This window comes from Eptesicus fuscus, chromosome 4, assembly GCF_027574615.1.
Source record: "Eptesicus fuscus isolate TK198812 chromosome 4, DD_ASM_mEF_20220401, whole genome shotgun sequence".
NCBI classification, from domain to species: Eukaryota; Metazoa; Chordata; class Mammalia; order Chiroptera; family Vespertilionidae; genus Eptesicus; species Eptesicus fuscus.
The window spans coordinates 79962481-79989074 of record NC_072476.1 but is presented as its reverse complement, the minus strand read 5'-3'; the positions used below and the strand labels follow the sequence as shown (position 1 = coordinate 79989074).

The 26594-nt window shown below is 39.7% G+C and overlaps 1 protein-coding gene across 1 annotated transcript in view; it reads left to right on the top strand.

Annotated features, from left to right (window-relative positions):
- RNF180 (ring finger protein 180) overlaps positions 1-26594 on the top strand; it is a 91491-nt gene that overhangs the window by 45499 nt on the left and 19398 nt on the right. The window lies entirely within an intron of this gene.

The following is a 26594-nucleotide window of genomic DNA, read 5'->3' as shown; positions in this document are numbered from 1 at the left end:
GAATTTACCAGGCAACCGAAAAATACACAGGAGTACTTGGAGGTCCAGGATAACCCCATTTACTTTTAGAAGTTTCACATGAACTAGTACAGTGACTCAGGGGGTCGGTTCTCCAAATCCTGAGCGAGTGAATGTGGAGGAAGCTTTTCCCTTTATACCCTTTGGCTTCTTTGTTTTCTGTCTGTTTCCTAACTACCAGGCTTTTGTGGTGGCCTTCCACAGCCCCTCCCGAGTCAGTTAGAGGAGGAGTTAGATTGTATCTAAGTGCCTGGTCTGGGTGGTGCCAGTGACCTCCCTTCTCGCTAAACTGTTACATTCTTGGATTATGGCCGCTCTGTAAATTGGGAGTAATTAGGAAAGCAGGTCTTGCTAGACCAGATTGTGGAGAAAGGGACAGTGACTTAATTATAGGCTATCAAGAATGAACATTAGGTCACTGGCACAGATTCAGATTGCTAGTGCCCCCCCCCCCCAAATGTCTTATTTTCTTCATCAATTCTATTGATTTAATTGATTTTTTACTATAGTGATGAATCAGTATTGCTCTGACCCTAAAGCTTGAAGGTATTCTCACATTCTGCATGTATAAGAATGGCTAAAATAAAAAGAAATAGTTTTTTTATGCCGGGAGGCTACATGATTATTGTCAGAATTTCTTTTTTCAGAGTTCTTTGAACTCATTTGACCTGAAAGATTGATTTCTTGACTAGATAGATCTAACATTGTTTCTTGACTCAGTAGTGGGCTAAAACCTGCAGTTTGAGAAACACTACTTTGAAGGTTATGGACAAATTGTGATTGTGCTTTTTTAAATTTTTTTATTTTGTTAATCCTCAGCCAAGGCTATTTTTTCCCATTGATTTCTTTAGAGAGAGTGAAAGGGGGAGAGGGAGAGAGAGAGAAACATTGATTGGTGGCCTCCCACACAGGCCCTGACTAGGGCTGGGGATCAAGCCTGCAGCCCAGGTACATGCTCTTGACTGGAATCAAACCCATGACCCTTCAGTCTCAGGGCCAACGCTCTATCCACTGAGCCAAACCCCTAGGGCAGTGGTCGGCAAACTCATTAGTCAACAGAGCCAAATATCAATGAAAGGTTTGCAACGCAGGAAACAAGACACAGAGTCCAGGCCATGGAAAGGGGGGGAGGTTTTAATCTTGCGCTCCCGGGCGAAACTCACCAGTCCGAGAGTGGGCCAGGGGAGTTTGTGCCAAAACGGGGCTTAGGTACTTCCTTTATACAGCTGTTTAGTGAGGGGAGGGTGGAGGGCATGAGAGGTGTGGAATTCCTGCCTCAGGCAGGGGTCTGGGAAGGCTGGCAAGGGTCTGGGAAGGCGCCAGTTATCTTTGTCACCATCTACCTTGCGGATGCTTGCATGGCTGTGGTCTTTCCCCCCTGCCTCGACCTAACAATCAACAGTACAACGATTGAAATTTCTTTTGAGAGCCAAATTTTTTAAACTTAAAGTTCTTCTAACGCCACTTCTTCAAAATAGACTCGCCCAGGCCGTGGTATTTTGTGGAAGAGCCACACTCAAGGGGCCAAAGAGCCGCATGTGGCTCGTGAGTCACAGTTTGCCAACCACGGCCCTAGGGCATGACTGTGCTTCTTTATCTTGGAGCCTGCATCCCATGCTGCTGCTCAGAACAAGTCAGTTTACAAGTGTTAAAAGTCATTTGAGCCCTAGCCGGTTTGGCTCAGTGGATAGAGAGTCAGCCTGTGGACTGAGAGGTCCTGGGTTCGATTCCGGTCAAGGGCACATTGCCCAGGTTGTGGGCTTGATCCCCAGGAGGGGGTGTTCAGGAGGCAGCCAATCAATGATTCTCTCTCATTATTGACGTTTCCATCTCTCTCTCCCTCTCCCTTCCTCTCTGAAATCAATAAGAATATAAATAAAACAAAAGTCATTTGATTTGCCTGCCTGCTGCTATTGCTGCTTTTCCTCAACATTGCACAATACTTCTCAGGAGACTAATTGAGTAGCACTAGGCAGAAAAAAATAAACAAGTAGTTCAAGTGAGGAATTCAGTTCAATATGGGTTTGTTGTGCAAGACCCTACCATGTGTCAGGAATTCTGCTGGCACTGGTGTACAGGAATGTATAAATATTACCATTTTCTTGGAGAATGTAGTGTAGTAAAGCAAGAAAAATTGAAATAAAGTATAATGATGGGAATCTTATGAGGGTGCGGTGGGGGTACAAAAGAGCAAGTGATCAGTTCTACCTGAGAAAGACTGAAAATGTTTCACAGGGATTGAGAAGTGCAAGTTGGTGGTTACAGAGTAGTCATGGGGATGTAAATTACAGCCTAGGGAATATAGTTAATAATATCTTAATGCTATGTAAGGGGCCATGTGGGCACTGGAAATACCAGGGGGACCACTCTGTGGGGTAAGGACTGTCTGGCCACTGTGCCATACCATACATCTGAAACTAATACAGAATAATATTGAGTGTAAACCGGAATAGAAAAAAACAACAATTAAGTCATGAGAATATAATGAATATAATGACCTTAATCATAAGTACCTGAGGTACATTGTAAAATAATAAAAAATGGTAAATCAAAGATACATAAAACAAGTTTCATAGGGGACATAATGCCTGAGTTGAGTCTGGTAAATGAGATGTTACCTTGGAAGATGAAAGGTTTTTGCTGGCTAGACAAGGTAGTGAGAGCAATGTGAAGAAAAGTACAGAGGCATGAATTAGCATGGTTCTTTCTTTGAACCTCACATAATTCAGTAGGACTAGACAAAGACTGGTAACCTCATGGAGGGGGACTCAATGACAGACGTGTAGTCCATGCTAAGGAGACCTTCTGGCAACAGAGAGGCCCCGACTACAGGTTTACATTTTAGAGAGATTACTCTTCTGAGCATACTGTGGAGCCTGAGATAGTTGCCTGGAAACCAGGAGATCAGAAAGTAGACTAGCAAATAATCTGGTAGGACTTTAAACAAGAGAGCATATTTAGGAATGTATGGAAGCATGAGAGAAATGCAATTTAAGAAATATCCTTCAGTATTAAAATGTTTACTTCAAAGCTGAATTAACCAGAGGTATACTAATTGATTATAGTAGGAACTGAAAATTGATCATTCTTAGTTATCCATTGAAGCACCATATCACTAGGAGAATTGTTTCAGCCACAGATTACTATAATTTTGGCTGAGTTGATATTATTAATTAACTAGAGGCCCATGGGCAGCAGGCCTAAGCCGTCAGTCACACATCCTTAGTGATGCTGAGGAGGCCGGAGAGGCTCCCAACACCACTGCTGAGCTCACTGACCACCAGGAGAAAGCTCCTGCCTTGGGTGTGTGCCCCCTGGTGGTCAGTGCACATCATAGCGACTGGTCTTTCTGTTGTTCGGTCGATTTGCATATTAGCCTTTTATTATATAGGATAATATGTTTACATCTTCTGATTTGTCCCTAGAAAGATTCGAGGAGGAATGCAAAAATGCATATATAATTATATTTTTAAGTAAGGGAAATATGGAGGATAAGCAAAAATAGCTAAAATAAGATGAAGCTATGGGTGAAATTAATACACAAAATTCACACAGCCGGTACAGTGAGGGAAATGACTTAGATACACAATTCATGAAGTAAAAACTAGTTGCTTTGGAAACCAGTATTTTTAGTACTGCTGAGAAGTCATCTCCCCTAAGCCTCTCATACAAAGGACGTTTGAAGTAGAGAACCATATTCTCAGTGGCTTTTCTTGTAGTAAGTGGGAAAATAAATTTTGGAGAGCTGTTTCTATAGAATTAACCTTTATGTAAGCCCATAGCCTCATGCTAGATCTGCAATGAACCAAAGTGTCATCAAGGTGTGTAGCTCTCATCCATTCATCCAGCGAGTGTTTGAGAGCCTGTTATGTCATGTTGTGTGCCAAACACTGGGGATACAACAGAGAGCAAAACAGGCATGGCCCTGCCCTTGATGGAGCTCAGTCTGTCAGTGAAGATATCAAACAGGTAAATGCTATACATTGTAAAGAATGTTATAGTAAGGGAGGTGTGGGGTGATTGAATACATATAGCAATGGGATTTAGGGGTCCCAGACACAGTCCCTGAAGAAGTGATGTTGTACTGAAGGAAGCAGGGTTAACCAATGGAGAAAACATATTCCAAGCAGAGTACCACAGGGAGTTCAAGGTTATACTATCTTGCTGATATTCTAGTCACCAATTAAGGACAAGTCCATGGGCTTTACCAGTTAACCAAGCTGGAGGTAGTGTAGTGCCCTAGTATGATAAATAATTTAGATTATCTTAAAACACGGTAAGTAACAATGGTAACCTTTGATGAATCTCATCTCTTAAGGTAATTTTCAGTGTCTTAATTTATTCTTGGAATATAGTCACTATATGTCCTTATAAACTTACAGAAAATTAAAGCTATCCTGATGTAAGAATGCTGTGATTTGTTTTCCACTTACTCTAAAACCATAACAGTTTAAAGGACATATAGACTGGCTTATATAAATGACAACAAACCAGGAACAGGTAGCATGAGGCATCACCAGTTATGTAGTGCTGACCTCATCACACTTTCTGCATTGATTTACAGTTTCTGCTTTTCTCCTGACGGCACTCTCCCGTTCCTTCCTGTTCTTATAGCCTGAATGTTTCTGTCTCCTGCCATGTACCTGAAGAACTGCTCATAGCTCTCTTTCTGTCCATGTAGAATATCCATTTATATATTTCTTTATAACTAGATTTATATTGATAAACTTTTAACTGTTTAGTCTTTACTATAATACAGCAGAAATGCAGGCTTATTATAAAAAAACTAGTAACCCATTTGCAGGAAGAATCCTGCAAGCGGCCGCTGCCGAGGCGTGCGCTGCTGCCGTTGCTTCCGCCGCGCCTGCACCCACGTGCTGCTGCTGCCGGGCCCGCTCCGCCCCGCCCCACCTGGGCTTTCCCTCTGGCAGCCACCTTGCTTTCCGCTTTTCCTCCCTCTTCCTTCTAAGTTGTCTTCAGTCTTCACTCCTCCCTCCCTCAGCGTATGCAAATCAACCGCCATCTTTGTTGGGTAATTTGCATACTCGTTCTGATTGGCTGGTGGGCGTGGCTTGGGCGTAGCAAAGGTGCGGTCAATTTGCATATTACTATTTTATTAGGCAGGATACAGAAAGCAAAGAGACAAATGGAAAATAAACTCTGATCCCACTAGTAATAATTTCTGTTAACCTCTTTATAAATTTCTTATCTATATTTTTATATTTTCTGTCATTCCTTTTTATAAAATGAAGCCAAATTGTATCTTAAAACTGCTTTTCTCTCAGTAATTATATAATATCTTATCATGTTAGTATATATACTAGTACTCCTGCAATGTTTTAAATAATTGAATAGTCTTTAAATGAATTATCAAAAGGTATTAAAATATATGCATATATTTTAAGTCTTTATTGAATATATTTAATTGTTAGGCAGTGATTGAGCATGTTTAAATGGCATCCTTATACTTAATGTTATTATGTGTATCTAGGATTATTTCTTACAATAAATTCTGGAAGTAAAGTGATCCATCAAAGGATATGCAGAATTTAAGGCTGTTGATAACTTATTGCTAAATTGCCTTGTGAAAAAATTATCATATGCTGTCTAAGTATCTGTATATACTGTGGACTATTAAAACATTTTAAGTCTTCCCACTTAGTGAAGCAATGACATTATAAGATAATATTAGAAAGTAAAGTTAAATAGGTTAAATAATAAAAAAATATATATTAAAATAGCATTGGGGAAATCAGTAGAATTCTTTGAAGTATAAAAAAGTGTGTGGTGGTGTAGGCTTATTTAGTGCCTATTCTAGAAATAATATTTCTAATTTTATAGTATTCTGCATTTATTCTCCTTTAGCACATGAAACAAATGGGATATACAGTAAAGAGATTAAAAACTGTCCAACTTCAAGGTCTGTGTCTCTCCAGAGAAAAGTGCAGGGTGCCTTCCTCGCAGTGATGTTTAAGTGATTAAGTGACATCCCTCATGCATTAGAAGCTTTCAATCGTGACTGCTGCTGTTGAAAGGAAAGTAAAATAAGAAATTTAGTAAGCCCTTGGGAGTTGAGAAAGGTGTAGAATACTGGGAAATGAGGTTGAAAGACAAGATGATATTATCTGTTTTCTTTTATGTCACTTGTTACCCTTCCCTCACCCAAGTAACACAGAACAGCATAAATTACTATTCCAAACTTTCCATCTGGACACACTGATTCTGAATTTATCATCTCCAGTGACTTTGAAGATTTTGGAAACACAATGATTTTACTAGACCAAAGGGGGAAATTAAAAAATCAATGATTTAGAGGAGTTATTTATTAAAGGTAATGAAGTCCACTGGTCAAATTTAAATTATTTAACATATATTTGCTCTGCGTGTTTTCAAGTTTAAATGTAGAAAGTAAACTTAACTTTGTGTCATTGTACAGTATACATAAAAAGTTTTGTTTTTGTTTCATAAAAACAAACACAAGTGTCACTTAGCATTTTCTTCCTTGTCTGAGCCATCCTAGCAAGAGGCCATTTATTACTTGGTGGCATCTTTCACTAGAGCTCCTTAAAGGCAGTGATGTTTTTCATTCATATATTTACCTGTCCCCTATTTGGAGCTAAGTAAAATTTTATTAAGCAGATCTAGTGAAGGAGAAAAATACTTGAAAGGCACTAAAATACTACTTTTGAGAAAATGAAACTACATTGTGCTCTTAAGAGATAGGAAATAGTACTCTATGCATTACTGTAAGGAAGCCTAACAACTTGATTTTTAGATGTATTTTTACAGCTGCTGCATGAACTATCTGAATAAAGACCCAAATAAATATATTCAACTTTATTTATATCCTTTTAATTTTTGTTAAATTTTTAATTATAGTTGACATACAATATTATATTAGTTTCAGATGTGCAACTTATGATCACTTTATATAGCTTACAAAGTGATCCCTCAATAAGTATAGCAGCAGTCTGACACCATACATAGTTATTACAATATTCCTTAGTCTGTGCCTTTTAACATCCCCATGACTGTTTTTATAACTGTCAATTTGTACATCTTAATCCCTTGAACTTTTTCACCCATTCTGCCATCCACCCTCCCATCTGGCAACTATCAATTTCTTCTTTGTATCTATAAGTTTGTTGCTCTTTTGTATATTTATTTTTTTAGATTCTACATATAAGTGAAATCATATGGTATTTGTCTGACTTATTTCACTCAGCATATTCTGACCTATTCACTCTAGGTCCATCCATGTTGTTGCAAATGCCAAGATTTCATTCTTTTTTATGGCTGAGTAATACTCCATTGTACATATGTAGCACTTCTTTATCCATTTGTTTATTGGTGGACGCTTAGGTTTCTTCCATATCTTGGTAATTACTATTAATGCTGCACTGAAGAACATAGGGGTGTATATACCTTCTTGATTTAGTGTTTTGGATTTTCTTGGGTAAATACCCAGAAGTGTAATTACTAAGTTATATGGTAGTTCTGTTGAAAACTTTTGAAGGAACCTCCATGTTGTTTTCATAGTGGTTGCACCAATTTATAAGTCACCAACAGTGTTTGAGGGTTTCTTTTTCTCCACAATCTTGCCAACCCCTGTTTGTTGATTTATTGATAGGCTCCATTCATTGTGGTTTAATTTGCATTTCCCTTTAGTGATGCTGAGCATCTTTTTATGTCTATTGGCTATTTGTATATTCTCTTTGGAGAAAGGTCTATTCAGGCCCTCTGCCCATTTTTCAATCGAATTATTTTTTTGGTGTTAGATTGTATGAATTCTTTATATATTTTGGATATTAACCCTTTATCAGATATATCATTGGCAAATATATTCTCCCATTTAGTAATTTTGTCTTTTTGTTTTGTTAATGGTTTTCCTCACTATGCAATAGCTCTTTAGTTTGATGTAGACCCATTGGTTTGTTTTTTCTTTCTTTTCCCTTGCCTGAGGAAACATATCCAAAAAATTACCAAAAGTGATTTCAGAGAGTTTATTGCCTAAGTTTCTTCCAAGACTTTTATGGTTTCAGGTCTTACATTTAAGTATTTTATCCATTTTTATTTTATTCTTGTACTAGAGGCCCAGTGCACGAATGCGTGCACTGGTGAGGTCCAGTCGGCCCACCCCGATGGGGGCTGATCAGGGGCGGGGCTAGCCAGAGTGAGGGGCCACGGTTGTTCTGGTTGTTCCAGTCGTTCTGCTACTTGATTGCTGGGCTTTTATTATATAGGATATGATAATGTTGTCTTGTTTCATTTTTTTTGCATGTATCTGTCCAGTTTTCCCAGCACCATTTATTGAAGTGACTGTTTTTACCCCATTGCATATTCTTGTCTCCTTTGTCATAGATTAACTGACCATTTAGGTGTGGGATTATTTCTGGGTGCTCTATTCTGTTTCTTTCATCTATAGGTCTGTTTTTATGCCAGTACCAAAGATTTCTATGGCCTTTTAGTATCGTTGGATATCAGGTAGCATGGTACCTCCAGCTTTGTTCTTCTTTTTCAAGATTGCTTTGGCAATTCGGGGTCTTTTGTGGTTCCATATGAATTTTAGGAATATTTGGTGTTCTAGTTCTGTTAAAAAATGCCATTCATATTTTGATAGGGATTGCATTGAATCTGTAGATTGTATCATGCACCTATTGCTCAAAGCAATCTCCTTCTGTCCCTATTTATCCCCACTTTGCCCATCTCCACCTCCTCTACCCTCCTTTTTCTCTGTCACTACACTGTTGTCTGTGTGTGTAAATTTTCTTTTAAATATTACATTTTTATCATTTAAAATATTAACTTCCGGTAAACTCTTCTATACATCTTATATTCAAAATCTTTAAAATAACATTGAGTTCCTGTTTTATCTCCAGTTCTGTATTCAACTTTTTAAAATTTAACATTCTAGAACATTAAATATTCTCAAAAATTATGTTACTATATTAAATATTTCTCATCCACATCTCCTTGTTGAAAGCTTAGGTTGTTTCCAAATTTTGATATATACTGGCATCCTTAAATCTAAATTTTTGTGTTCTGAATATCACAGCTACTTTTCTTAATCTAAATTACTAGGAACGTAATTTTTCAGATCTTGGTTAAGTTCATAGTACCAAACTGTATCCTGAAAAGATTGAACCATTTTATCTTCTTACCAGCAATTTATGAATATTCATTCTAGCCATGTACAGAGTTCTGCCTTGCTTGCTGTTAGACCACTTCAGGGTATTGTTGCTCGGATTTAGACTCTTACATCTGCTAGTTACCTCCACAGTTCCTAGAGCTAATATGTAGGTTCGGGTGCCAAAACAGAATTACTACTATAATGATATTATCTCAGACGGGCATCAGCAAGAGACCAGTTTAATCATTTTTTAAAAAAGCAGAAGTTTCCAAATTGTATATCACGCTTACTATATGACAGTATCTGTTTTAAGCACTTTACCTCTGTTAGCACATATTAATCCTTGTCACAGCCCTTGTAAAGGTTATACTGTTATTATGCCCTTTTATAAGTGAGGAAACTGATTCACAAAGAGGTTCAGTAGTTTATTCAAGATCTGAATTTGGGGGACATAACTAAAACCAATGTATTTATGCTTAGGAAAGATGTATTAATTTATTTATTTGCTTTTATTAAGCTAAATAACATTTATTTATTTTAGGTACAAAAAGCCTTCCAAATTACTCAGAACCTACTATCTGTTTGCATATATTTAAGTAGAATAATTTTGCGCATACTATAGCCATTTTTTTTCTGACAGTGTTCTCTAAACAATTTCCCATGTCAATAAATATAGATCTATATCAACATTTTATTGGCCATGTAGTATTTCATTTTATGGGTGAAATAAAATTGATTATATAGTTTGTAGATATACCATCATTTATTTAATTGGTCCCCTTCTTTGGTCACTTTGATAACAAACACATAGTTGTTGGCTGATATAACTTATTCTGTGCAAACATCTTCAGTCTTGTAATTTCCTCAGGATGAATTCCTAGAAATAATAATTGGTAGGTATGTGTTGCTTACCATTACATTCTTGCTCCTGTCCAGTTGCTACCCTGTCATTATCTCCTCAAAGATTGTTATCTTTTAGGTGGACTTCCCAGTTTTAGCCAGGAAGATGAACATCTCTGTAAGAGTCCTCCATGTTCTTAATATTCAGATTAGTCTCTTTTTTCCCCAAACTCATATCAGCTGACATTTTTATGATTTGAATGATTATAATTGTGATTGGTGTTTTCTGGGTGTTTTGTTTGTTTAGTTTTGGTTTCGGAGTAATTACTGTTGCTTCTCCTACCGGTAAAACATAACAATATTTTTTAAAGAAAGGATTTGAGTGTTATTTTTACTCATGGAGTTAAGGTCTCCCAAGAGCATCCCAGGTGTAGGAATTTTGTAAATAGTATACTTTAGGTCTTGCTACTCAAAGCCAGGTTCATGGACAAGTACCATCAGCATCACCAAAGAACTTACTGCAAATATAGCATCCCAGGCCCACTCTACCTACTGAACCAGAATCTGCATTTTAGTAAATTCCCAGGCGACTCATGTGCTCTTACTATTTGAGAATCATTGCTTTAGGCCAGTGATGGGCAACCTTTTGAGCTTGGTGTGTCAAACTTCGCCAAAAAACTGAGCATAATTCGGGTAGTGTGTCACTTTGAGGAACAGACTAACTCCAAGACTCTAGTTGCAAATGTTTCATCCTCAGGAGCAGCAAATGTTTCATCCTCGGCATGCGGCCACGTGTCATCAGAAATGGCTATGCGTGTCAGTGCTGACACGCGTGTCATAGGTTCGCCATCACTGCTTTAGGCTATTCTGTTCCCAGCTCTTATTTGTCATTTATACACAGCTCACTTTGCTCCTGGTAGTAACTGCTTTTGCTATATGTTGCACTTTGCTGTGTGCTAGTAAACACTGGCCTTTCTTTGAAAAAAACTTGCTATTTTGTATGTGTCTAGCTCAAAACAGTCATTCCATGGTTGAGTTAGAAGCTGTTGTATTGATTTTGGCATTTTAGAGCTAGCTGAATTATTAATTTGGCTTCATTTTGCAGACAGAAACATTTTAAAATCAAAGATCTTGTGAAACCTAGTGCCCTCTCTCATGAAGCGGTTAGCCTTCTCTTACAGATATGCTAGTGCTAATGAATTTTTTATAATAGCTATAAATAAGTAACTATCATCCTAAAAACAAGCATTATGTTTATCTAAATATGCTTACTTTGCAAATTCATTGTTTCAAAGAGCGCAAATATGCATTAAAATGAGAAACATGATAAATGTTTTTCTTGAGATTACAGTTGTTTGCTGAAATAACAAAATAAATTTTTAGATGTTACCTTTTCAAATGTTACACAAAACTGCTAACGTACTGCTCATCCATCAGAACATAAAGGTATCCTTCACTCTCTAAACTCAGAAACCAAACAGATTTGAACACATTTTTTGGAGGCACACATTTCAGTTTCAAATTGGTCTAAGGCAGTGGTCGGCAGACTCATTAGTCAGCAGAGCCAAATATCAACAGTACAACGATTGAAATTTCTTTTGAGAACCAAATGTTTTAAACTTCTTCTAACGCCACTTCTTCAAAATAGACTCGCCCAGGCCGTGATATTATGTGGAAGAGCCACACTCAAGGGGCCAAAGAACCACATGTGGCTCGCGAGCCGCTGTTTGCCGACCACGGGTCTAAGGGATATTATTTATATACTAGTGGCCCAGTGCATGGTTTCATGCACAATGAAAGGAAATTAATTAGAAGAAGTATTTTAATATCGCTCTTCACCCTTTCTCTATAATAGAAGTGTCAGAGATGAAAGAAAATTAGTAAAATGTATATGAAAATATATAAATTGATTAATAAACAATAACAACATGATACAACAACAAAGATATGATATAAAAACGTTGATAAAAACAATGACTGATAAATTGATTAAACTTATTCGAATATCTCCCTATATACCACATTAAGAGTAAAAACTAAGAGTGCTTGAATAATTTCCTTTGTGATGAAGTATTTACAACTTTAATGTCACATGCTCTTCAAACTTGAGAGAAAGCAACATATAACTGACCATGTCCAAAAACAGATTCAGGTAGGAAAAGTTCTACTCTGTCTAGAGTTTGTCCTTGTGATTTATTAATAGTCATCGCAAATGCTGGCATCACAGGAAACTGTCTTCAAATTAATTTAAATGGGAGGCAGTGGCAGACGGGGACTTCAGAATATCAACAAAAACAACCAAATTCAAGATCAACGATGACAAATCGAAACATACACATGCAATTGGTTCCAGTGAGAGCTTTATATGTATCACGCATGAGGGAGTTAACATTTATTTTTAAATTGCCAGTGTGCATCATATATACCAATTGGTCTGCTGGAAGGTCGGCCACTTAGCCTTTTATATCTGTAACTAGAGGCCCAGCGTGCGATTGAAATCACGCGAGGAGGCACCTCACCTCCCGCTATGCGAGGAAGCACCCCGCGGGGGGCCAGGACCCACGCCTGACTCGCAGCGTCCCCCAGCCCCCCTGCCTGTGTCCGCTCCAGGGCCACCTGAGCCGCTGCGCCAGCTTGGGCAGGCCCCCCTACCTCTGTCTTCGTCTCCACTCCGCGCCTCACCTGCACGCGAAACCTCCTTCTGTCTGGTCGTGACCCGTTATGGAGTCCCAGCCTAATTTGCATATTACCTCTTTCTATAGAGAGGTAATAAAAGCTTAATATGCTAATTAGACCATACATCCTTCTAGATGAAGCTGGGGCTGCGAGGGAAGCCTGAGTCCTGGGTGCCAGAGGGAAGCTGGTGCCGGCAGCAGGGGGAAAGAAGGCCTACTCTTACATGAATTTCGTGCATCAGGCCTCTAGTATAGATATAAAAGCGTAAGTGACCATTCAGCCATCCGACTGGTAGCTATGATGCACAATGACCACCAGGGGGCAGATGCTCAATGCAGGAGCTGCTGAGCTGCGATGACTTGGCAGCTGCTTTCTCAGGTGATGCACTCAGAACCAGAGAGGAGGGAGCCCGATTCTGGGGTGCGTCACCCGAGAACTGCCCTCTCGCAATCCAGGACCCCTCAGGGGATGTCGGAGAGCTGGTTTTGGCCCGATCCCTGCAGACCAGGCCAAGGTACCCCACCTGTGCACAAATTTGTGCACTGGGCTTCTAGTGTTATTATACTAGTACTAGAGGCCCGGTGCATGAAAATTCATGCTCTGGAGGGGGTGTCCCTCAGCCTGGCCTGCCCCCTCTCACAGTCTGGGAGCCTTCAGAGGTGGGAGGCAACCCGGCGATCAGGGGAAGGCGACACCCCCCTCACACCTCAGCTGCTGCCACTACCGGCAGCGCAAGCCTCGGCTGGCCCTGGTTATCTGATCCTCGGGCAGCCCTGGGCGGCTGGGCAGCCAACATCCGAGGCTTGCCTGCGCCTCGGGCTGACCCTGGGCAGCTGGGGGTCTGAGGGCGGGTCCGGCTGCACCATGCACCTGCCATCCCCCTGGCTGGGCTAATAGGACTGCGGGACTCAGATGGGGCTGAGGGAACTGGGTGTCGCCATCTTGTGGCTATGGGTGTCGCCATTTTATGATGGCGTGTTGGTCAATTTGCATATTCCCTCTTTATTAGATAGGATATAGGGTCCTCCTTCTCCATAAAGTTATTACTATTTACAATGTGTGTGACATATGATTGAAGGGATACTTTTCTGCTGAGGGAATGAACCTAGAAAATTATAGGCAACTAGCAGCTAGAAACATCAGAGTCCTCACTGAAAGGGATGGTGTGCCCTCAGACAATTACCTGTTATCAAAGTTGTATCACCTTTGTGAATTGTAGCAAAGGTATAAGATGGCTTTCTGCTACAAGTTTAACTACACTGTCCAAACTTTTAAGAAAATCTTGCTATAACAAAATTTAAAGAATGCAGAGTAGAAAAGCTATTAATTCAAAATTATGGGTGGAAAATAGATGTAACTTGAGAAAGGGATAGAGCAGATGAATATTTTATGTACCTATACAAAAATAGGACCACATGCCCATGCCAGGATTTTTCTTTGCTTTTCAAAAGCCACCCAATGGTAATACATCACAAAGAAGTTTAGGAATATTAAAAGGGGCTTTATGCATCTCCATAGAAAAGGTACAGTGGAGATTTAGTAATATGTCTTCAGAAATTAATGACTATGTAGTATAAAATTTTATTTCATCTTGCATTGATTGATTGCAGCCTTTAAAATACATTGTGCACTGAAGCAGGGTGTTTTTTTAAATACCTATTTATTCACAATATATTTCCCTGCCATATTCTTTTTTTTTCTTTCATTAAATTGATTGGGATGACATTGGTTAATAATATTATATAGGTTTCAAGTGTACAATTCTATGATACATCATCTGTATATTACATTATGTGCCCACCACCTAAAGTTTAATCTTCTGTCACCATATATTTGACCCCCTTTACCCTTTACAACTGTCCTACCTGCTTCCCTCTGGAAACCACTGTACTGTTGCATGTGTCTATGTTCATTTGTTGCTGTCAGTTTTGTGTGGGGTTTTTTTAATCCTCACCCAAGGATATATTTTTTTTTTTACCTTGATTTTAGAGAGGAAGGGAGAGAGGAAAAAACATCGGTGTGAGAGAGAGACATCAATCGATTGCCTCCTGTACATGCCCCAACTGGAGATTGAACCCACAACCTAGGTATGTGCCTTGACCAGGAATCAAACATATAGCCTTTTGGTGTACAGGAGGATGCGCCAACCAACTGAACCACATGACCAGGGCTATTGCTTTCAGTTTTATATCCCACATATGAGTGAAATCACAGTTTTTAACTTTTTCTGTCTGACTTATTTCACTTAGCATAATATTCTGAAGATCTATCCAGGCTGTCCCAAATGGCAGTATTTACTTAACCTTGTCACTTTTCACTTTTGACACTTTGGACTGGACAGTTTGGTTGGGGGTGGGGTGCTGCCTGTGCATTAGACGTTTAACAGCATTCCTGATCTCCATACATTAGGTGCACAGGCGCTAATAGCACTCACATTCCCTGTCATTCAGTCATGGCAGTAAAATGTTTCCAGTCATTGCCCAATGTCCCCTTTGGGCAAAATCACCCCTGCTAAGAACCATTGCTCTAGACTGTTTTGCACCTTTTATGAAGGATAGAAAAGAATACAGGTTTGCAGAATGTTCACAGTGGGGAAATATGTATACCATAATCTTATTTTTGTAGAAAAAAAGTCATGCACACACATCTAAAACAAAATTGAAATCATATATAAAATACTAACAACGGCTATCTTGGTTATCCACAATAAAGTGTGACGGGGTTATATTTCCTTCATATTTTTCTTGCATTTATTATTTTTTTAATTAGGACAATAATGTCCTCTATATCATATTCAATCATTTAGGTGGAAGATACAATGTCTTAGTTTGCTTTGGTATTTATAACAAAAATAACGTAGGTGGATTAAACAAATATTTGTTTGTCACAGTTCTAGAGCTTGGGAAGTCCAAGATCGTGCTAGCAGATTCATTGTCTGGTGAGAGCTTGCTTCTTGGCTCCTCACACGTTGGAAGGGGCAGGGGAGCTCTTTGGGCCCTGTTTTACAGAGGCACTAACCCCATTTCTAAGTTCATCTTCATGGCTTATCACCTCCCAAAGGCCCCACCTCCAAATACCATCACATCAGGGGTAAGGATTTCAACATATGAGTTTGGGGGGATACATTTAGTCCAGTGGTCGGCAAACTCATTAGTCAACAGAGCCAAATATCAACAGTACAACAATTGAAATTTCTTTTGAGAGCCGAAAACTGACTTCTGCACATGGGCCACGAAGTTTCAATCGCACTGTACATGTGCGCCCGCATGTGGTATTTTGTGGAAGAGCCACACTCAAGAGGCCAAAGAGCTGCATGTGACTCACAAACCGCAGTTTGCCGACCACTGATTTAGTCCATAACATACAATAATTTCCACAAATTGGGCAACATTTAAAAATTTAATTTAGAATATTATACACAGCATTATGCTTTAAAGGGTTAAGTAAATGTTATATGTGAACTGAATTTTTATTGATGTCCATGGAACTATAATAAAGTATGTGCCTAATATTTTCTCTTTTTCTTAACCAGTATAAAGATAGTTATAAACTTGAAGCACTATTTTAGTGAACTAGATTGTTCTACTTTCTGCCTATTATGTTACTTATCAAAAAAGTTTGCTTATTCCCATAGGGGAGGTTAAAACTAGGACACCCCACAGTAGATACAATAGAGTGAATAAGATGTAAGTTTCTTTAGTCACATGTTGCTGACTAGCCTAAAGAGGCATAATGTGTCTCAGAAATATCTTCTTATAACTTCGTTTATTGATTTAAAGATATTGTACCAGCCTTCCATCCCTGGAATAAATTCCACTTGGTCATGGTGTATGATCTTTTTAATGCTGGATCCAATTTGCTAGAATTTTGTTGATGATTTTAGCATCTATGTTCATTAGGGATATTGGCCTGTAATTCTCTTTCTTTGTGGTGTCTTTATCTGTTTTGGGATTAGGGTAATGCTGGCTTCATAGAAAGAGCTTGAAAGTGTGCCTTACTCTTGATTTTTTTGAAATAGTCTGAGAAGGATAGATTTTAGTTCTTCTTTGAATACTTGGTAAAACTACCCTGTGAAGCTTTCCAGACCAGGGCTTTAGTTTGCTGGAAGTTTTTTTTATTATTATTATTGCTTTAATTTCATTGGTAGTTATCAGCCTATTCAGGTTTTTTTTATTCTTCCTGATTGAGTTTTAGAAGTTTGTATTTTTCTAAGAATATGTCCATTTCATCTAGTTTGTCCAGTTTGTTGGAGTAGAGTTGTTAGTAGTATGTTTTTACAATCCTTTGTATGTCTGTGGGGTTAGTTGTTACTTCACATCTTTCATTTCTGATTTTGTTTATTTGGGTCCTCTCTCTTTGTTTCTTGGTGAGCCTGGCTAGAGTTTCATCAATCTCGTTTATTCTTTCAAAGAACCAGCTCTTGGTTTTATTGATCTTTTGTATTGTTTTTTTGTTTTGTTTTGTTTTTGGTCTCTGTCATTTATTTCCACTCTGATCTTTATTATTTCCTTCCTTCTGCTTACTGCTTACTCTGGGTTTTTCTTATTGCTCTTTTTCTAATTCTGTGAGTTGTAGTGTTAGATAATTTATTAACAGTTTTTCTTGTTTTTTGAGATAGGCCTGTAGAACTGTGAATTTCCCTCTAAGGACTGCTTTCACTGTGTCCCATAGATTTTGGATTATTGTGTGTTTGTTGTCATTTGTTTCCAGGATGATTTTTATTTCTTCTTTGATCTCTTTGATTATCCAATCATTGTTTAATAGCCTGCTGTTTAGCTTCCAAGTGTTTGTTTGTTTTTAAATTGTAATTTATTTATAATTTTATGCCATTGTGATATGAGAAGATGCTTGATATGATTTCTATCTTTTTTAATTTGAAGAGACAGCCTATGTCCTAATATATGGTTTATCTTTGAAAATGCCCCATGTGCACTTGAGAAGAATGTATATTCTGTACTTTGGGTTGAAATGTTCTGAAGAGTCAATTAGTTCCATCTGATCTAGTGAGTCATTTAGGATTACTATTTTTTTGCTGAATTTTTGTTTAGAGGATTTATCCAGTGGTGTAAATGGGGTATTAAAGTCCCCTACTATGATGGTATTGCTGGTGATCTCTCCCTTGATATCTTCCAGAAGTTTTTTTTATGTATTTGGGTGCTCCTGTATTGGGTGCATATATGTTTACCAGAGTTATATCCCCTTGTTGAATTGCTCCCTTTAGTATTATGAAGTGGCCCTCCTTATCTCTTGTTATGGCCTTCACTTTGAGGTCTAATTTGTCAGATATAAGTATTGCTACCCAGCTTTTTTTTTTTTTTTTTTTCATTTCCATTTGCCTGAAAAAATGTTTTCCATCCCTTCACTGTCAGTCTTTATGAGTCCTTTGTTCTGAGGTGGGTTTCTTGTAGATAGCAAATATATGGGTCATGTTTTCTTATCCAGTCCATTACCCTATGTCTTTTGATGGGAAAATTTAACCCATTTACATTTAAGGTTATTATTGATAGGTACTTGTTTGTTGCCATTTTTATTCTTTTTTTTAAAATATATTTTATTGATTTTTTACAGAGAGGAAGGTAGAGGGATAGAGAGCTAGAAACATCGATAAGAGAGAAACATCGATCAGCTGCCTCCTGCACACCCCCTACTGGGGACGTGCCTGCAACCAAGGTACATGCCCTTGACCGGAATTGAACCTGGGACCTTTCAGTCCGCAGGCCGACGCTCTATCCACTGAGCCAAACCGGTTTCAGCCCATTTTTATTCTTTATGCCTGTGTTCCTTCTTCCCTTTCTATTTCTTCTTTTAACAACAGTCCCTTTAGCATTTCTTACATTGCTGGATTGGTGGTAATAAACTCCCTTAGTCCTTTTTTTGTCTTTGAGGCACCCTATTTCACCTTCAGTTTTGAATGATAGCCTTACTGGGTATAGTATTCTTGGATTCAGTCCCTTGCTTTGCATCACTTTTTATATTTTATTCTATTCCCTTCTGGCCTGATGTGTTTCTGTTGAGAAATCAGTTGATAGTCTAATGGGAGATCCCTTTTGGTAACTTTCTGTCTCTCTCTGGCAGCCTTTAAGATTCTTTCTTTGTCATTGGTGTTTGCCAATTTAATTATGATGTGTCTTGGTATGGGCCTTTTGGGGTTCATCTTGTTTGGGACTCTGTGTGCTTCTTGGACTTGTGTGCCTTTTTTCTTCCCAAAATCAGGGAAGTGTTCTGTCATTATTTCTTCAAACAGGTTTTCTATTCCTTGCTCAGCTTCCTCTCCTCCTGGCACCCCTTCTATTGATTCTTCTTTATTTCCTCTTAATTCTTACATGTTGTTGAAATTGTCTTCCATCCTTTTCAGCGTCTCTATAACCAGTGCTCTGAATTCTTTCTCTGACAAATTGCTTGCCCCCATTTCATTCATTTTCTTTCTGGTGATTCCTCCTTTTCTTTCATATGGGGGTTGTTGTTTTTTTGCTTCCCCATTTTTGCTGTTCCTCGATGATTGTTTCTATTTATTAGATCATACTGCTATGCCACCCCGATTTTTTGAGTTTGTCTTATATAGTTGATGTTTTGTGTGACCCAGTGGTGCAATCTCTCAGATCTTCTGGGCTGGGTTTTCTAGGGAAGCCCCCTACTTGGGATATTTGGGTTACCTTGGTATAGTTGGGTCTTAAATGTTATTGTCCCATTTGTGGATGGAGTCTTCTCTCAGGGTGTCTGGTTATGTGGCTCACCCTCTACCACCTTGACCAAATAGCACAAAATATAACTCGACAAGACACCACACAAAAGGAACAAAACCCGAATGTACTCATGACACCAATAACCCCAATAAAAATGACCACCAGAGAAAAGAGAATTAGGAGAGAGAAAAGAGAGAAAAGATGATATCAAGGAAAGAAAATAAAAGATAAAAGAGAAAATAAAAATAAAAAAAACACCATAGAACAAACAGATGAACCAAAAAATGCAAACAACATACACCCACAAAAAGGGAGGGACAGAATCAGTAGAGGCAGAACTTATATACAGAAAGTAAGGTTAAGGAATTGAATGAATAGGGGAAAGACCCTGGTTCAGTATAGATGAGGTAGAAAGAGAATGAGTGGATAAGAAGAAAAGGAAAAAATAAAATAAATTAATAAAAAGATAAAACAAAAAATATATATTTTTAAATTTATCTACTCATTTATTCATCCATTTTTTGTAAAGGAGAATAGAGGAGAGAGCAGGTAGGCTTGAGTTTACTGAGTGAAACTAATTAGACAATTAGGAGAAGAAGAAAGCACCAGAGGAGAGGAAAAACAAGCATAAATTTAAAAAAAAAATTGACTAACAGAGAAAGAGAAAGGAGAAGGGTGCATGGAATTGGAGCAGGGGAGAGGAAATTAGATATATGAATAAGCCAACAGAGATTACAATAATAATAATACATCAGTAAAGCAGATAAAAAACATCAATTTTTAACCAGAGGTAAAAAGAAAGAGAAAAACTAAAGTTGGACAGGAGAGGGGAAAACAGGATGGCAGAAGGAGAAGTGGGGAAGAAAAGGGTGGAAAAAATAATATAAAATAAAATCCTATATAATAAAGAGGTAATATGCAAATTTCCCCTCACACCCTCGCGTCACAAGATGGCCGGCAGGGGAGGGCATTTGGGGATGACCAGGCCTGTAGGGGAGGGCAGTTGCGGGGGACCAGAACTGCAGGGGAGGGCATTTGGGGGAGATTGGGCCGGCAGGGGAGCAGTTAGGTGTCCATCAGGTCAGCAGGGGAGTGGTTAGGGGGCTATCAGGCTGGCAGGCAGAGTGGTTAGGGGCAATCAGGCAACCAGGCAGGCAAGTGGTTAGGAGCCAGCAGTCCTGGATTGTGAGAGGGATGTCCAACTGCGGGATAGGGCCTAAACTGGCAGTCGGACATTCCCCAAGGGGTCCCAGATTGGAGAGGGTGCAGGCTGGGCTGAGGGACACACCCCTCCACCCCAGTGCTCGAATATCATGCACCAGGCCTCTAGTAATAATAAAGTATTTTATTATTTTTAAATAAAAGATAAAAAAGTGTCGTTTGCTTCAGCCGAGTTTTAATGCCCCATGGGGGCTGGTTTAAGACCCCACCCCTCTGTTCTGTCTGCCACTTCTCAGTTTCCCATTAGATAGTTAGCACCTTGTTGAAGTTCCAAGTGATCCACAGCTCCTGTTTGCATGCATGCAGGTGGGACAAGTCTGCCTGCTGTCAGTCTCTCAAGCGTCTGTTTCTGACGGCTTTAGGTGCTGTATTGCTTTCCGGGACTGAACGCCCCTTTTCAACCCCATCCCTGAGGTCTCTTTAGGGCTATTCAGAGTCTGTTTCCTTTGTACAGCTCAGTTTGTAGTCTGGATCTGGCTCTATTGGTCATCTTGAGGCTGCTGGGAGGGGCTGACTCTTCAGGAGAAAAAGGGCTACTTAGGTGTGGAGGGTCCAGAATGTGTCAGTGCGGGCTCCCAGTCACCTCTCCCTGACCCACTCTCCTCCACAGCCTCTCTCATGACTCCACAACTCCACCACCGGTGAGTGCTTATATTTGAAAGGTCTTATGAACTGGGTTTAGCGAATAAAAACAAAGACAAAACAGAGGCAAAACAACCATGAGTTTCTCTTACCCCGGCACCGCATGGCTCAGGCAACTCTTCGGGCCTCCTTTCTGGGCTCAGCCTCTTGCAGCTGTGGACTTAGATCTAGAACCGCCTGCTGCCAGCAGCCCTGTGGATCTTTCTTCCATAGTCGGATGTTATGCCTGTCCCCAAGGGACGAGGACTTGGTGCCGTGCAGCTTCCTTCTGACCTTCTTGTCCCAGTGGTCACGCATGTCTCTCTCTCTAGCCCTGATCCCCGATTCTACCATTCTCCAGGTGTTCTGTGCCCTTCCCAGCTGTGAATTGTCTCACCAGCTGTGTCTACTTCGCCAATTCCAGATGGAAGTTATTCAGTTTAGGTGTCCCTTCTGTCTGCTCTGGGATAAGGCTCGGTACATGTCTACCTATTCAGCCACCATTTCTTCCTTCTGCCAGGTTTTTGAACACTTTATATAGCTTTATTTTTTTAATTAGCACTTGAGGGAGGCTTATTGCATTAGCCTATTTTCCCATATTGACCAAAAGTGTTTTTTTGGGGGGAATATAGAAAACTCTCCCAATTGTTTCCTAAAATATATTTTTGATGACCAAAATGGAAGTGTTATCCATGGGAGAGATCCTCATCTCTACCAGTTGCTTGTAGGGGTGGTCTTCTTGCAATATCCCAAGAAAATGAATTTTCAGAGCCTCACATGAGTGGATGAGGTATTGTAGAAAGCTTTATTCCTGTTGAATTACACCCCTGAGTTTCCAACGTCCCATTTCCCCTTGTCCCGCCAAGGAAGAAGTGTAGCTTCTGCTTCAGCAGAGCTAGAATCAGAGACAGTTTCCAAAGTTTCCTCTCCATGTTGGAGCAGTCTAGTCCAGATCAGGCTAGCTTAGCTTGTGTCCTTGCTGAAGTCCATCAATCCATTTTGTGTGGGGTCAGCAGGGCCACATGGCTATGGAGGAAACATGGGCAAATGCAAAAGAGCAAATTCATTTGGTTAGGGCAGTGGTTGGCAAACTGCGGCTCACGAGCCACATGCGGCTCTTTGGCCCCTTGAGTTTTTAGCAAAGGCCAGCTTAGGAGTACCCTAATTAAGTTAATAACAATGTATCTATCTATATAGTTTAATTTTAAAAAATTTGGCTCTCAAAAGAAATTTCAGTCATTGTACTGTTGATATTTGGCTCTGTTGACTAATGAGTTTGCCGACTACTGGGTTAGGGGATTATGTATTCCCAAATTTTTGCGGGTTTGCAGTGGCCCTGCCTACTCTGGGCAGTGATCTCTGTTTCCAGGTTTTGACTGACAGGCATCTCCCCTATGTTGTAACAATTTTACTGTGCATGCATCTACTAGTATTTCCCTTTGTTGGATCCCTTCCCCCAGTGATCTGCAGAGAATGGGCTGGTAGTTCCCTGGGAGTGCAAAGTTGCAGCTTCCTGGTGAAGCTGCCCAAATGACATCCATAATATCTGGCCTTCTCTTTGCTCCTTTCCTATTATTAGTAACTAGTTAATTACAGAAGCTAGTATATAGTAGGAATGCAAAACTGTCAAATTTGGAGTATGCATTTGTGCAAATTTGAAGTCATATTCTGATACTAGAAATACAGATTCTTATGACACAATGACATAAAAAATTACATTTTTTAAAGAATCATAAATGAAAAGAATTCTGTAACATATATGTCTGTATATTTAGAGTAGCTTACATGTGCCATTTCTTAATTACTGCTATTTTCTGATAACTTTAATATCTAATTTTTTTCCGTAACTAGCATGAACTTTGTATCAAATATAAGGAAAATGCAATAGAATAAGGTTTAGAGAAATGTAGGCAGACTTGCAGTTTATGTGGAGGTTAAAAGATATAATGAAAAGATGAGGGAGGGAAGAATTCTAAGAATGAATCATAGTCCACAAAGTCAGGTATTCAAGAAATATAATTTTCAGTATTTTTAACTAAACATTATTTGTACATAATAAATATGTAATGGATATTTGCTGAGTGAATGAATAAATGATTGAGTAAATTCAGTCTTTTTGAGCCCTCTTTCTATTGGAGACTACAAACTAAATCTTAATCAATACAGGACTTTTTCCTCTCCTTTCCCCCTAGGTATGTGTCCTCAGTTTCTAGGTCAGCATAATGAAAGGTGGAATGAATATTTGGCGTGGGTGACATCTACTAAGCTGTCTGCATGGTTACTTTACTTTCTTTCTTGTATTGAGTGATTGATTGACAGCACTGTAACTGTCCACTCAGTGCTATAAGTCAGTGCTATCTTTTGCTGCTCCTTCTGTCTCAGTGTGAGAGAATTCTGAGACCTTGCTTCCTCCTTCAACTGTATTCTAGAGATTGGAGGTTGTGGGCTTCCCTGCTATCAAAACCCAAAATCTGATGGAATTTTCTATCCTGTCTATTATTCTCTGATTTAGGTGAATATATAGCAGAGTGCTCTCTCAGAGATCCTCCAGATTCCTGCCCAAATCCCAAAGAATCTTTAGTACATGTTGAGCATAGGAGATGGGAAAGGAGAAGCAGGAAAAAAACTCTTTAATTCTATCATTTATACTCAGAATCCTGGGCTTTTGAAAATCAAACGCCAACAATTTAGTAATTTCTTTGTTATTTACATACTGCTGTGCCATCCATTCCTTGAGGCAGTCAAACATTATCTCTTTCTGCCTGAGTGGAGAAGAAGGGTCATGGATAACAAGGTCCTGGAACAGAAAACACACTGGTTAATATATACAGTAAATGGAGGAGCTTTTTTTGCTGCAAAGATACAAAGAGACAAAGAAAATAAAGAAGTAATAAGGCAGGAAAAGAGGCCCAAGAGGTTTAGTAAAGAAGAGAGAAGACTGAAAGAACTCTTTACTCTCTAAAGTAATGAGTGACAGGCTGTGGTTTTGAGCAGCTGCATTTGGTGGATCTGGAACTGATTGACAGCAGTAAGGATTGGCACTGGCGGCTGAAAAATGGCTTTTTTTATAGACTTGTGTTCACTCTCCAGGGTAGCTCATAGCCCAATGGGACTTCTCACCTGCCTGGAGGCCAGAAACAAGGATCTTTGACTTCTTTTATAAAAAACTTCAAAAGAAGTAGAGAAATGCATATCAGAATAAAAATGTGAACTCAAAAGATATGATTATTTTAAGACTTAGGGAAAAAAAGTCAAAATTATTCATCATAAAACCAGTGTCTCCTCCTCTACCAAAATGAAAATTAGCTCTTGCTGATTTTGGTTTCAAAATATCTTAAATTTTCAAGGCAACCACTCTGGTTCAGGTCCTTGGTACCCCATTCCTTAATTACTGCCTCTTTCTGCCCCTTAGGACTCACATTCTTATAAATATACTAGAGGCCCTGTGCACTCGCCTGTCCTGTGGGGATCGGGCCAAAACCGGCTCTCCTACATCTCCCGAGGGGTCCCGGATTGCGAGAGGGTGCAGGCCAGGCTGAGGGACCCCACTGGTGCACCATCAGGGCCAGGGAGGGACTGTGGGAGGGCTCTAAGGCATGTCTGGCCCTGTTTGACCCAGTCCCAATCAGCCAGACCCCAGCAGCAAGCTAACCTACCGGTCAGAGTGTCTGCCTCCTGGTGGTTAGTGCACATCATAGCGACTTGTCGAATAGTCAGAGGGACAATTAGCGTATTACATATATAGATTTTTCTTTTATATACATATAGACATATATATTTTCTTCTTTTTAAAGAACTAGTTCTTAGGCCTTACTTGCTTTATATGTTCACTGCAGTATTTCTAGTGCCTTGTGTATCCCTGCTATGTACTGAGTTGTGTCCTCCCAAAATTCATGCGTTAAAGCTCTAACCCCCAACGAGATAGGGTTTTTAGGAGATAATAAAGATTAAATGTGGTCATATGGGAGGGGTGGAGGGGGTGGTCACGTAGGATTTCTGGCCTTGTAAGAAAAGGAAGAAAGATCTCTCTACATGCACAGAGGAAAGGCCGTGTGAGCACACAGAGAGAAGGCGGCCATCTGCAAGCCGGGAAGGGAGCCTTCATCAGAACTCACCATATGTGGCACCCTGATCTTGGATTCCCAGCTTGAAGAAAAAATAAATGTTTGCTGTTTAAGCTACCCAGTCTGTGGTATTTTGTTATCGCAACCTGAGCAGACTAAGAAAGCCTGAAATAATGCTTATTAACTCACTCAATAAATATTTATTGATTGAGGGAAATTAGCAGTGCTGTGTTCAGGAACATAATGAAACTTCTCAGGCTAGCAAGGAATGGTCTCTGCTGTAGGCTTGCGGATCATAGTCTCTGTCACCACTGCTTAGTTCTGCCATGGTAGCACAGAGCAGCCATCCCCAGTACAGAGGCAAAGGAGCATGGCTGTGTTCCAGTGAAGTATTGTTTACAGAAACAGGCGGCAGGCTGTCTTTAGCCCATAGTCTATCACTTGCCCAGTCCGGATCAATAGCAACTGACCCACCTTATCTCTCCAAGGAATATTTCCTATTCCTTATTGGAAAAACCCTGTGTAGTCAGACTGACAGGTGCCTCATCCACATTCTCCATGATTTCTCCATACTTCCCTCTTAACTCAAATTTCCTTTCCACTTCCCCCTTCATTCTAATTTCTATTCTTCGCTCCAGGTCCAGGAGTTAAGAAAAAGTAAATAAAGCATAGTCCATGCCCACAAGGGTCATATAAATGTAATAGGGGAGGAAATACGTAGAACAAGCATGCTTGATGTAGAAGTATTGTGGAAGGTATCAGAAGAAGACTAGGGGCCTAAAGGAGAGGAACATTTTTACAGAGGGCGGAGTAATGGAAGGAGAGTGATCAGGCGTGAGAGAGGAACCAGGGGACTGGGAGGAGGAGCAAGTCCACAAAGTGCAGGAAGGGGGAAGGCAAGGAAGAGGAGAGGGAGGGAGGGAGGGAGGGAGGGAGGGAGGGAGGGAGGGAGGGAGGGAGGGAGGGAGGGAGGGAGAAGCTGAAACATGAAAAGACGAGATGAGATAATTTTATTTATGTAAAATACATGTGTACCAAGGTTAAAAATAAGAGGAAAAGATAGATCAATATCTGCTGATACAGATATTCATGGTATGTTGATAAGTGTAAAAGTAGCAGCATGTTTATGTGCACATGTGCTTTTATATTTTGTGTGAGCCAAGGTAAGGTCTGAAAAGTCTCAACCACTGTTGGCTCAGGGATGGTTGCTTGTGAAAGGTAGGGAGTTAGCAGGCGAGTGGAGATGGTTATTGTGATTTTAGCTCTAAATAACAGAAACTTGTCTGACAGGAGCAGCAGCCCACACAGACTAAGACAATCATTATACTTACCAGGAAATTG